The 12,111-nt window shown below is 34.0% G+C and overlaps 1 protein-coding gene across 11 annotated transcripts in view; it reads right to left on the bottom strand.

Annotated features, from left to right (window-relative positions):
- LOC307193527 (uncharacterized protein) overlaps nucleotides 1-12,111 on the bottom strand; it is a 730,787-nt gene that overhangs the window by 280,577 nt on the left and 438,099 nt on the right. For 10 of the 11 annotated variants that reach the window (XM_079935632.1, XM_079935641.1, XM_079935643.1 and 7 more), the window contains one exon: nucleotides 2,057-2,193. The gene's annotated coding sequence lies outside the window, so the exon portion shown is untranslated. Of the gene's footprint in view, nucleotides 1-258; nucleotides 392-2,056; nucleotides 2,194-12,111 lie in introns of those variants that run through there. The other variant, XM_079935631.1, reaches the window with a different exon arrangement.

The following is a 12,111-nucleotide window of genomic DNA, read 5'->3' on the forward strand; positions in this document are numbered from 1 at the left end:
CTTGGGGATACCAAGCTCTTCATTGAAATACTCCTTACCCTGCCCTCCCCCCCCCACACATACTTTCTCTCTCATTCTTTCTCCCTCGCATTTCCCCATTTATGTCCCTTTTAGTATGCTGTACTTACATTTTTAAAAAGATGTTGTTGCTTTACCATAAGAGTGCCATAATCAAGGAGTAAAGTCTCACAAGGGTAAGAATTCTTTTACTTACATATCAGTCATATCTATCCGCAGTGCTTTCACTTACTTGAGATTTCTGACATAAGCTTTCCTGTAGATTAAGCATCTGAAGCTCAGCCAAGTTAAGTGAATTGCATCAAAATGCCCAGATCAAATAGTAGGTTTCATTGCTGGGTACCATTTCATGGATTGTTGTGTAGTTTGCTCTCTGAGTAAAATGGGAATAGATCATTTTAAACCTGGTGACATGCATAAAGTCAGGCTGTGTTTAACTGTATACCTATGAAACCCGTTCCAATATGGGTTTCAATTAACTATTGATAAATCTGTACAGCAGTGAAATCAAAAGGAGAAGGTGCATGTGCTATCTCGCGGTAGAATAATTTTTCCCCATGTATATAGAAGAGACCTTCTAATTAAAAGTTGCCATTATTATTGTTGTTGCTTTATACATCTACAGACTATATAAATTCTGCATAGTACTTCACAAACTCAACAACTTTTTCTAACAAAGGGATTTTTAAGCAGTAAATTTGTATATTTTCCCTACTCCATCACTTCACTGAAGGTTCATCCTAAACAACTTGGACATAGGAATGAAAAATTCCCAATATTTTTCACTCAGGAGGTAGAGAATAAATTGCTCAATTTTTGAAAGTACATTAAGGCAAGTAATTAGGAAACCATTATGTGGTAAAAGCCCACTAATATGTCTTCAAAAGGCAATCTATTTCCACTTAACTTTATTGACCTGTCTGATAAATCCCACAGAAGATGATGGTGGAGGTCCATTTATTTCAGGAAACACAATTTAGATATATTTTTAGTCAGTGTCATTGTTGAGGTAGAAAGAAATGAACACATTTTGCTTCATCTCAAAATGTTGCCTTCTGGGAAATTTAAGTCACCCCAAGAGAAGGACTATTGGATATCTAAATAGTTTTTGAAAAATGAGATCCTTCCCTCTTCTTCCAAAGCTCAAGTGTACCTTTGTTTCTGAAACTGTTATAAATCCATGTTCACAAGAATTCATCCTGCACTTTAAATTAATCTTTATGAATAGTCGAAGTAATTTCCCCTCAGTGTTCAAACTTTCTGCAAGTGATTGATCAGTAATTCCAGAAATCAAAATATATAAAAACTGCATTCTAAATTAGCATATGATATTATATTGAACAATAAGTGAATATTCTGCAATTTTGCTTTGTGTTATCACTGCATATTACTGCAAAATAATGATGGATATCAAGATTTAAATTCTGAGTGCCCAATATTTTCTAAACAGATCATTTAAGAAATTTTGGTTATCAATTAATGACACTATTCTTAAAAACATTTTTTAAAGTCGAGTAAGTAAATACTGTGTACAGATTGATTAGATATTATAAAAATTAAAAGTTTATTGTAAAAATTAAAATAGTTTAGATTTTTCATTCTCAATTTTCCATAGATTGAGATTCTTAGAATGTTAAAATAGGAAGGAGCTAGTCTTCCAAAGGAACTGGTTTCAAAGTTAATTTCATCCTGAGAATCCACTGTTCACCTGAAATCTGGTGAAGAATACCAATATGGAAGCAGGGGAGCTTCTCGGGATAGATCAGAAGGGAACTGGGTGCCACAAAATTTCTCCCAACTTCTTCCCTGCCATGCTCTCTCAAGAATTTTGTCAGGTACAGTTTGAAAAGTAATGATCTAGTCAAATAAATACAAGTTTCTAGAAGAATTAAAAAAAAAAAATCTGGAAATGTTAATTGAACTGAATTATCCAGTATCACACAGAGAAATTAGAATTAGATATAGATATCAGTTCAGTATATTAGAATAGATATCAGTTCAGTAATCTTTTATAACAGACTTATCCATGAAAACATACCTGAGAACATTTTGCCCTTGTTAATCCATCTTTTTTCTGCCCTTGCACTCCATCTTCTCAGCAACCACATCATTTATTGTTCATTATGACATAATGTAATTTGTGAAACGTTTCAGATCAGTGAAGTATTCTGCTTCCTAGGAGAATTGAAAACCATTTGAGGGTAGAAACTATATAGCACACCTCTTATAATCCCATAAAGTGCTTTTGGTCTACAAAAAACAAACAATGGATAAAAGATAAGACCAGCCATAGAATATAATACAGTACTGCTCTTTGTGTAATATATTTTACAGAAAACATTTACACAGATTATGGATATGTGTCTCATGAAAAAGGAATTCCATGCACAAATAAATGTGAGAGAGGCTGGATTACACTAAGTTAAACAGTGCCAATGGTCTTCTCAGAGCTTTTTAATATGCTAACATACATTGTGAATCTGCAATAATTGGGATTTTTGAAATTTATTTGCCATAGAGCCTTTAAAAAATGTTTAATATTGCATCCCTCAGCATGGTGATCTGCAGAATATATTCAGTGAAGTGTAAGAAAGGGCAAGACTAGAAGTCAGAAGCTTGGTGATTCTAACTCAAATACTCACCTACTATGTAAGCTTTGGGAAGTAACTTACCTGAACCTCAGTTTCTCCATCCATAAAATGGCATATATAACACCAGCATTGCCTATGTGAGAGTTAGTTAAGTACCAATAGGATTATGACTGTAAAATGCTTTTCAAAAAGTTAAGCACTATTTAAATGTAAATTATGCTTTTTGTACTGTAAGTTTATAATCTTAACTTCAGTGGATAAATTTGAATAGAGACACAAAGAGCATAGCTGCAACCATCCTTTTCAGAACAAAAATAGTATTATTTTTAGTTAATTATGTAGTCTCAGATGTTAAACCACAGTTTGATTCAAAGAACTTGCAATTATAATAGGCATTTTTCAATTGCTTCTAGTAGCAGAGAATTTGGATGTTTATTTCTTTTATTGTAAACTTATTTTTCCTATGGAGAAATTAATTGAAAAATTAGCAAATTCTATATATTTGTCAAAATAACAAAAAGAAAGATTGAGTAGGTATATTAAATGTATCTGAGCCATTTAATTTTTTATCTCTATAAAAAGTTACTATAAAAAATCAAATTCACATTTCAAAGGAAGAACAATATAGTCTTTCTATGAATATACAAATTATGTAATTTAATATTCAATCTAAAGGGATAAATTCAAGGTATTGATTATTTTAAAAATAGTTGGTCACTATATTTTCCTCAGGGATTAAAGTTACTTCTGAAATAACTAATATTTTGATTTATTCTAATTTTCCCTTCCCATGCACACAGAACACTTTCACTATGGGGCAGTGGTACAGAGGAGCCACGTAATTTATAGTTCCAATAGAAATATTTTTAATGGATAAAAATAGTCACTTAAAGGAAAATGAAATTTTTTTATGCCAAAAGAGTGTGAAATTGATATAAATAGCAAAAGTAACAATTTTTTCCTATATTCAAAATCTGACAAATTCAAAGTAGAATATAATTTCCATGAGGACAAGGACTCTGTCTACTTAGTTTACTTAGTAGTAAAACTACTCAATATGATACAATAATGGTGGATACATGTCATTATACATTTGTCCAACTCATGGAATGTACAACACCAAGAAAGAATTCGAATGTAAACTATGGATTTTAGGTGATAATTATGTGTTAATGTACATTCAATTGTAACAAATGTAACACTCTGGTCAGCGAATGATAATGGGGAGGCTATGTGAGTATGGGAACAGGGCCCGCGGGAGGTAGTATCTGGAAAATCTCTGTACTTTCTTTTCAATTTTGCTGTGAACCTAAAACTTCTCTAAAAAGTAGTCTATTTAAAAAATAATAACAGGAAATTTTGCAAATTTCCAGTGATCAGGAAACCATAAAATACAATATAGCATATTTTAAAATTAATTGAATAAAATTCTACAAAGGAAGACAAAATAACCTAAACTAAGAACTTAATGGATGTTTCAGCAACAAACTAGATTTGGCTGAAGGGAACTCAGTTAAAAGAAGTAATAGGCTGAGAGAAATGTAAAAAGAAATTGTCTGGAATAAAAACAAAGGGACAAAATATTTTTAAAGAATTGTAAAAATTAAAAATATATATATAATGAGGAGTTCTAATGTAAGAGTTGTAGAATCAAAGAAGGAAGAGAATGCAGCAGAAGTAAAATTTGCTGAGACAATCACTGATAGTTGCCCCCAAACAATAAAAGACATGAATCCACAGAATCAATAGGCCTAACAAATACCAAGCAATATAAATAAAAACTAACACCTAGTAATATTATAGCAAAATGACAAAACAAATATAAAATTATAAATAAATCTAGGAGGAAAAAAAAGGGAAAAAAATAACAGGATGCCTTCAAAGCAGCAAAGCTGGAATGACAGCAGACTTCTACAAAGCAACAATGAAAAACAAAATACACTGGAATGATATTATCAAAAAAATAACTCCCAATCTAGAATTAGATAATACTCAGTAAAAATACTGTTCAATTATAAAGGTGAAATAAAGATGTGTTTCACAAAACAAAAATTGAGAATTTACCCACAGAACCCCACGGAGTCAGTTTGCATTTTCCAAATGTGCTCATCGTATAGTACAAGCATCACTCCCATGTAGGGGTAGGGTCTATGTTCTCTTCTCATAAAGAGGCTGGGCTTTGTAACTCTTGTGATAAATAAGCATGACAGACATGATAATATGAAACTTTCATGGTAAGGTCATAAAGATGATCCTCTTCGGCCTGACACTCTCCCCCCTACCACCCATCTCTCTCTGGAACTTTGCCTTTGGATCCCAACCATGCTACTGGAATTCCCAAACCAGACACATGGAGAATATAACAGGAGGAGAAACTGAAGTCCACAGTGAACAGGCAGCATCCACTTCCAGTCAAGTGAGAAAAAAACTTTCAAAGTTTTCCAGTCCCCAGTCTTCCCTTCTTCCACCTGAGACCCCAAACCTTGTGCACTAATACCAATTGTTCCCACTATACCCTGTCCAAATTCCTCACCCACAGAAACTGTGAGAGATACTATATGATATTGTTTTTTTAAGCCACTACGTTTTGAGAATTTTTGTAATAATTATAATAACTGAAGCAGATTTTGGTACCATAAATAGGGTCCTTGGTAACAAAAACTTTAGAAACTGCCAGTGGCTATGGATGGTAGACAGACGGACGTTGGAAAGGCTTTGAATAGTTAGTGGAAGTCTGATGGCCTCTGAGGAGGCTGTCAGTGAGATCTTACAGAAAAAGGAAGAAAATTTGAAACTGAAAGAAAGGGAATTATTGCTATGTACTAGCAGAAAGTTTTGCAAAACTACTTGTGATAAAGTAACAAGTAGAAAATGTATCTAATGAAATGGAAATTTTATCTATGGAGATTTCTAGGCAGAATATGGAAGATGCCTCCTGGGTTCTTGCTGCTTATAATAAAATGCTAGAGAAGAGGATAAACTAAAGGAAGACATTAAATAAAACAGACCCAAGATGTCCTGGATTCACAAATAAAACTGTCTTTCTTCCCAGCATCTGCAGGACTCTCAAATTAAGAAAGTGTTTCAGAGTAAAGTCATACATTCTTCATAAAGGTCCCCAAATATATATATAAGGTGATACCTTGAGAGAATTGGCCAGGGAGACAAAAATATCTTTATTGATTTTAAAAGCCATGTTATATTTTATTTAAAAAGTTCCAAATTCAAAGTTTATAAAACATAGGGATGACTTTTACTCTCATAAGCAATATTTTTACAATGTCCAATAATAATTTTCTCTACATAGAATATCACATTTGGTTTATCACAGCATGGTTGGGTCCTCAGTCTCCATTTTATGACCAGGTTAAAACCAAACTCATATTCCTAAACTGTAAATAGTAATGTGATTTCTCAAATAAATAGTACCTTACTTATTAAATCTAAGCTGCCCTCATTAGACATCTTATTTTTTGTAAAACTAAAGAAGAAAAATTCCTGCCAAATCAACTATGACACAAGGCTCTCTTATTGTTTCGTTATGTCTTCTTCTTACTAAAATCTGTGCTTATACTTATTAAATAAGATCATTTCGAGGTTTCTTTTTGGTCATTTAAAAAAGTTAACTTCTATGTGTATGTGAAAAGGAAAAGAACTTTAAAAACAGTTAAGGTTTCTCAAATGTCTTAACATTAAAATCCAAAACTTTTATATCACTTTTCAACTCGCAATTGTTGGTGTCAGTGTTTTTCCACACCATGATGTCTTCTGTACCATCCAAGGCCTGGGGGAGAGGAGAGGGCAGGAACATATTTTAAAAGATGACTTCACTGTTCTCTCCAGGATTCTCTTATAAGGTCTGACACCACTGATGCAAGTTTTATTGCTTTCCTGACTTTACCAGATGATGACAATTGAAGGTTTTTCAGACAGTATCTAGAATTGGTAGACTTCTCCAATGATTCTCAAGTGGTTTAATAATTTACATGTCAAAAGGTTGCTCGTATCCAGCGATGTCACCCAAAAAGAAATTATAAAAATTTGCACGTACACAAGCAACTACCTCATTAATGTTATCTGGCCAACTCTACTTTTAAGATGCTTCTGATTGTGATACAGCTCTATTTTAGAGATGTTAAATTGTCAAATTTATACACCCTAATATCAGTAAAATATGGTATTCCTGTATCTCAATTAGTATATATTTTTCTAGACCCAGAATAATTTAATAAGCACACTTTGGTTTCTTGATGGATCCAAGGGTGACATCCAGTAGGATATAAATGAATTAGACTTTATTCCCTACCTGAAAGTAATCTTAAAGTCATATTAGAGCCTTACTAAATTGAAGACTTAGACACAGCCTACCAAGAGTGATAAGTTCAATGAGAATCACTAAGCAAACTAGTTGGTTAGTTACTTCTGTTGCCTAAGCCCTAAGTACCAGTAATATGAATGAAAATTTATACTGTGCCAGTGTTCTTCAGATCAACACAGCTTTGAAAAGCTATCTATTTAGTGTGAGGAAATAAATACAATTTTTATAAGTATCTGGGCTCTACAAATTGAATCTGATGACGTCAAGCTAACCTAATAATTGTTAAGGTGGGATATCAGTCGCAGATTTCTAAGATTCTCATAAGCTCATTTGTATATCTATAGTTCCAAATTTCCTGAAGAACAAACACAAGAGCTACCACTGAATGGTAGATTCTTATGCATTCCAAATGACCACAAACGTGTACTTTATTCACAGAAACCTTGCCAATCCTGACTAATTACCCCGGTTTCAAACCAAGTGCAGTGTTCCAGAAAACAAGTGCTCCAGGATTATGAGAGCCAAACATTTGCTTTAAAAAAATTGTATAGCTCATATTAGGGCACAGAAGTACTTCTCTTACCAAGATATTTAAAATGTAGTTCTACTGATAGCTCACTATTTATGAAATACATCATTTGTATCGGCAATCTGCTATTTAGATCCATCTATATGTATATAATTATTTGCAATCTGCAAATAGTTATAATTAAACGTAGCCAAGCAAAAGCATAATGAGATTTGTGACACCTGCAAATTTCTCTCAAAACCCAGTATAATCGTTACTGATTAGCTAGTTATCAGGTGATTTATTTTTCTGCTTGCTTTATATCAGTACTTTTAATAGTCATATATACATATTTCAAACATCCTCAAAATGTTATGTTTCTTTCAGTTAACCTCCACAATGGTTTTAAGCCTTTGGATGGAACTGGTGAATGAAATTACCCAGATATATAAGCACATGTTTAACATGAGAGGAGACAGAATTCAGTATATCATTTGACCAGTTCTGTAAGAAATATATTAATATTATTTACATTCCTTACCAAAAAAATCAGTTAATTTACATTTTATCCTGTTCAATATATTGGCAAAGGCAAAAGCTACTGGAAGGAGAGACCATTTGAAATGCTAATGTGGTACAAAGTGATAGAGATGTCCAATAGAATTTGGAGCGAGTAAGGCTTTCAAATCTGGGCCCTGCTGTAAAATGGAAACTAAAAGTGCACGTTTTCTGGCTTCATTATCAAAGTAGGAGGATAGTATCAAGATGCTGTTCTCTCTAAACTGTGATGTGGTGGCTAACACTCGGCTTAAAATTAGAAAGTACAGAAAGGTTAAGAGACTTGCCAAAGGTCACTTATGGGAAAGAAGTAGTACATGCAGTTAGCTTAGCAGATGCTTATTCCACAGTTCTTTCCTTTACTCTATAAAACCTCCCACTAATATAGGTACTTTGTTGAGTATTAAAAATTATATTTTAAAAATGGGTAACAAGAACCATGCACAGCTCTTCTATGGTCTTTAAAATACTTAAGGATTCAAGATATGTATAGCTGAAATGATTAGAGATTAAAGGCATATGTAAGAAGTGTTAATTGTGACGGAAGAGGAATAAGTGCTTGGCATCAACAAGATCTATCAAAATATTGATAAGAAATCACCCCCCAAACAGAGTAGTAAACAAACATGCATTTATCATTGCTCTTACACTTATGAGTAGACTGGTTGGTTCTGATGATCTGGGTCAGGCTTGTCCCATCTTGGCAGGGCTCACTCACACATCTGTACTCAGCTGGTGTGTGAGCTGGGGGCTAGATGTCCTAGGATAGACCTCATTCTTGCCTGGTACTCAACTGGCAGTCATCTGACATAATGACTAACCTTGTGTCTTTCATTATCCAGCAGATTATCCAGAGCTTGTTTTCATGGTAATAGCAACATATCAAGAGCACATGCAATAGTGTATGGGGCCTTGGAACCGGCAGAGTTTCATGTACACTGCATTCTATTTGACAGAGCAATTCACATAACCAGCCTAGATTCATAGGGTAGACAAACCTACTCTACTCATGATGGAAAGCACTATCAAGTCACATGGCAGAGGGCTTGGATATAGAAAGAGGTGATGAGCTCGGGACATGCTTTTTAACCAGCCTACCACAGCAGAATATTTTGGAGGCATCAGAGACAATTTCTCAAAAGAGCTCACAGTTGAACTGAGCTTAAGAGTTACATGAAGGTTATTATGCAACAATAAAAAAGTGAATGGTTTGGCATGTGTGGAGATAAAGAGGTAGAGTACTAATAATGTAAACAATTGATGCTTTCTGATATTAATACTATAAAGAAAATTTTCTGATTTTAAATTCTATTTAGTGTTAATAGTTGAAAAGTGAGGTAAAGAAGAAATTGCATTTATTAAATGAACTGATTAAATTTAAAATGTAATTTTAATATATAGTTAATCTTGTTTGTTAGATTTCCATACTTTGCTACGACTGAACACAAAGGGTTCAAATGTAGATTGAACCTGAGAAGTTTTTTGTGTCAAACAGACAAAATTAGGAATTTCATAGGCATATATCATCATACTGTAGTTTATTGCACTTTTTAAAAAGAAAATGGTAATTGTCAATGTAACCATTTGTTCAAGCTTTCTCACTAAAAATATTTAGATATAATAGAAGTTTTAGCATCCTAATTCATAAGAAAATAACAAAAAATGACTGCTTGCATCAATATAAAATAAAATAGAAATAAAAACAAATGATCATGAACTTTTACTTAGAATTATTCAATAACCTTAGGAAAATATAAAGATTATTTGGCTGTCTTGAAAAAAATAGGAAGGGTTATCTGGTTCATCTTTCTGACTTCAGATGGAATATTCTTCACATCAGAGTTCTATATTTAGCAACTTTTTTAGACTGTGTACACAAAACAGCAAGAGACTAGTGACTTGAAATAATACAGGTTAAAAGAAGAGACCTTGAGTGAATACAACTGCTATTCTCCCTCCGAAGTGAATTCTGTCTGTATCTAGACACAAGCATCTCCGATCTTTTGAGCATGTTGTACCCCTGACTATGTAAGCCACGGACAAGTCACTTAACTTCACTGGACTCATTTTCTACTTCCATGAGCAGGAGACTTATATAGAGAGTTACAGCTGGATACCATATGGGATTATACTTAAGAGCCAGTATATTGTAAATGTGAAGTGTGGATTTTGCAATCAGGCACATTGGCCTTCAAACCCTTGTTTGGGACTTTCTAAGTGTTCTCTGGCCAATTCCTGAGGTTTCTAAGCCTCAGTTTCTTCATATGGAGAAAATAGGTAATAATATAATCTACCATAGTTCCTATAAAGATTAAATGGGAAAATGCATTGAGTCTCTTGCACATTTCCAGCATGTGGTAAGTACTTCCACATTAACCATCAAATGATAGGACAAAGGAATGATCAGATAACTCAGTATTCCCTAAGTGATTTGAAGTAATTGATAAGCTGAATATTATGATTAAAGGAAGATGAAAGAGTATGGTACTAAGCTCTGAGCTGAACTGAGGATCAGTCACCTGAACTTGCTATTAGCCTGCAAATCAAAATAGGTGTACGCTGAACTTGATCTTATTCAATCATTACATACTAAAACATATAAGATCTCTTTAGAAGTATTTTTGATTATGTTAGCATTTTATTATAATAATTAAATCATTCTTACTAATGACTTTCTAATTGAAAATTTTTTTTCCTGACTATTAAGAACATTCTGGAAGGACTTCCCTGGTGGCTCAGTGGTTAAGAATCCACCTGCCAATGCAGGAGACATGGGTTTGAGCCCTGGTCTGTGAAGATCCCACATGCTGCGGAGCAATTAAGCCCGTGCGCCACAGCTACTGAGCCTGTGCTCTAGAGCCCCTGCTCTGCAATAAGAGAAGCCACCGCAAACAGAAGCCTGTGCACCGCAAAAAAGAATAGCCCCCGCTCGCCGTAACTAGATAAAGCCTGTGCGCAGCAACGAAGACCCAACACAGTCTAAGGTAAATAAATAAATAAAGTTTAAAAAAAGAACATTCTGGAATCTTTTTACTTTTACACCTCAATTTTACTCCAAACAATAACCCAGTCCAATCTGTCCTCATTTAAATCTCGCCTTGCAACTCTCTTTTACTATTTCAACTTTAAATATATACTCTTAACTGTGGCATAATTTATATTTGTTTCAAAATAACTAAAAATATAGAAAACTGCTGCATCAATGCTTCCCTATGCCCATAATGTAATTATTTCATCCCCAGTGGTAACAAGTCACTTACACTTGTTTTTCTCATATATTTTTTAAAAAGTTCAGGACACTAAAATAAGTTTTTTCAAAGTAGAGCTTCTAGAGTTTTGTCTATCAGAGCAGAAATAAAACACGGAGCACAAAATTGATTTCAGGAGGCAGCAGGCTTTGTGGGGTCAAGCATGCGTGCACACCTGAGGAAGTGATGAAATCATTCACTCGATTCACCTCCTGTACAAGGCAGCTGGTAATAAAAGCCTAGCAGAGACATAGATCAATGTTTAGACCTGTAAAGGATCTGAGAGCTTCTCTAGTTCAATACCTTTATTATATAATTGAGGAAACTGAGGCACAGAGTAAGTGATTGTTCAAGGTCTTGAAGCTATGGGAAAACCTGGATAAGAATGGAAGGCTTCCGACTTCCTAATCTAGTACTTTTTCTCTACAGCATGATGAAAGGAAGGGAAGGAGATCAATGGAAAGTTGGGATTCCTCTGTGGTTATGCAGCCAAGCCTCTGGTGACAGACCAGGAAGAAGAGTCGACACAGAGTAGATGAGAAAGAGGATACCTAAGGACTGCATCTGGCTAAGGTAACTTGCAGAAAGTATTAGTCACTACTTCACTTACACTGTCCAAATCTCATGCAAGTTCATTTTTTTGCCAAATTCAACCTGCAACTATACAATGAAGGGGATTCTGGGAAATATAGGTTCAAGCTCAACCATGCTGTCACAGTCAAACCATCTTAAATGTTATCCTTTGACCCATTCTAAACATAAAATTCTTCAGTCATCACTCTACTAAAGTATTTTTATAATAGCAAAGTTCTAAGGTGAATAGAGGGAAATATTAGTTTTCAAAATATTTTTATATTTCCATGTTATAAT

The sequence above is a fragment of the Stenella coeruleoalba genome, assembly GCF_951394435.1.
Source record: "Stenella coeruleoalba genome assembly, chromosome: 10".
In the NCBI taxonomy this organism is placed as follows: Eukaryota; Metazoa; Chordata; class Mammalia; order Artiodactyla; family Delphinidae; genus Stenella; species Stenella coeruleoalba.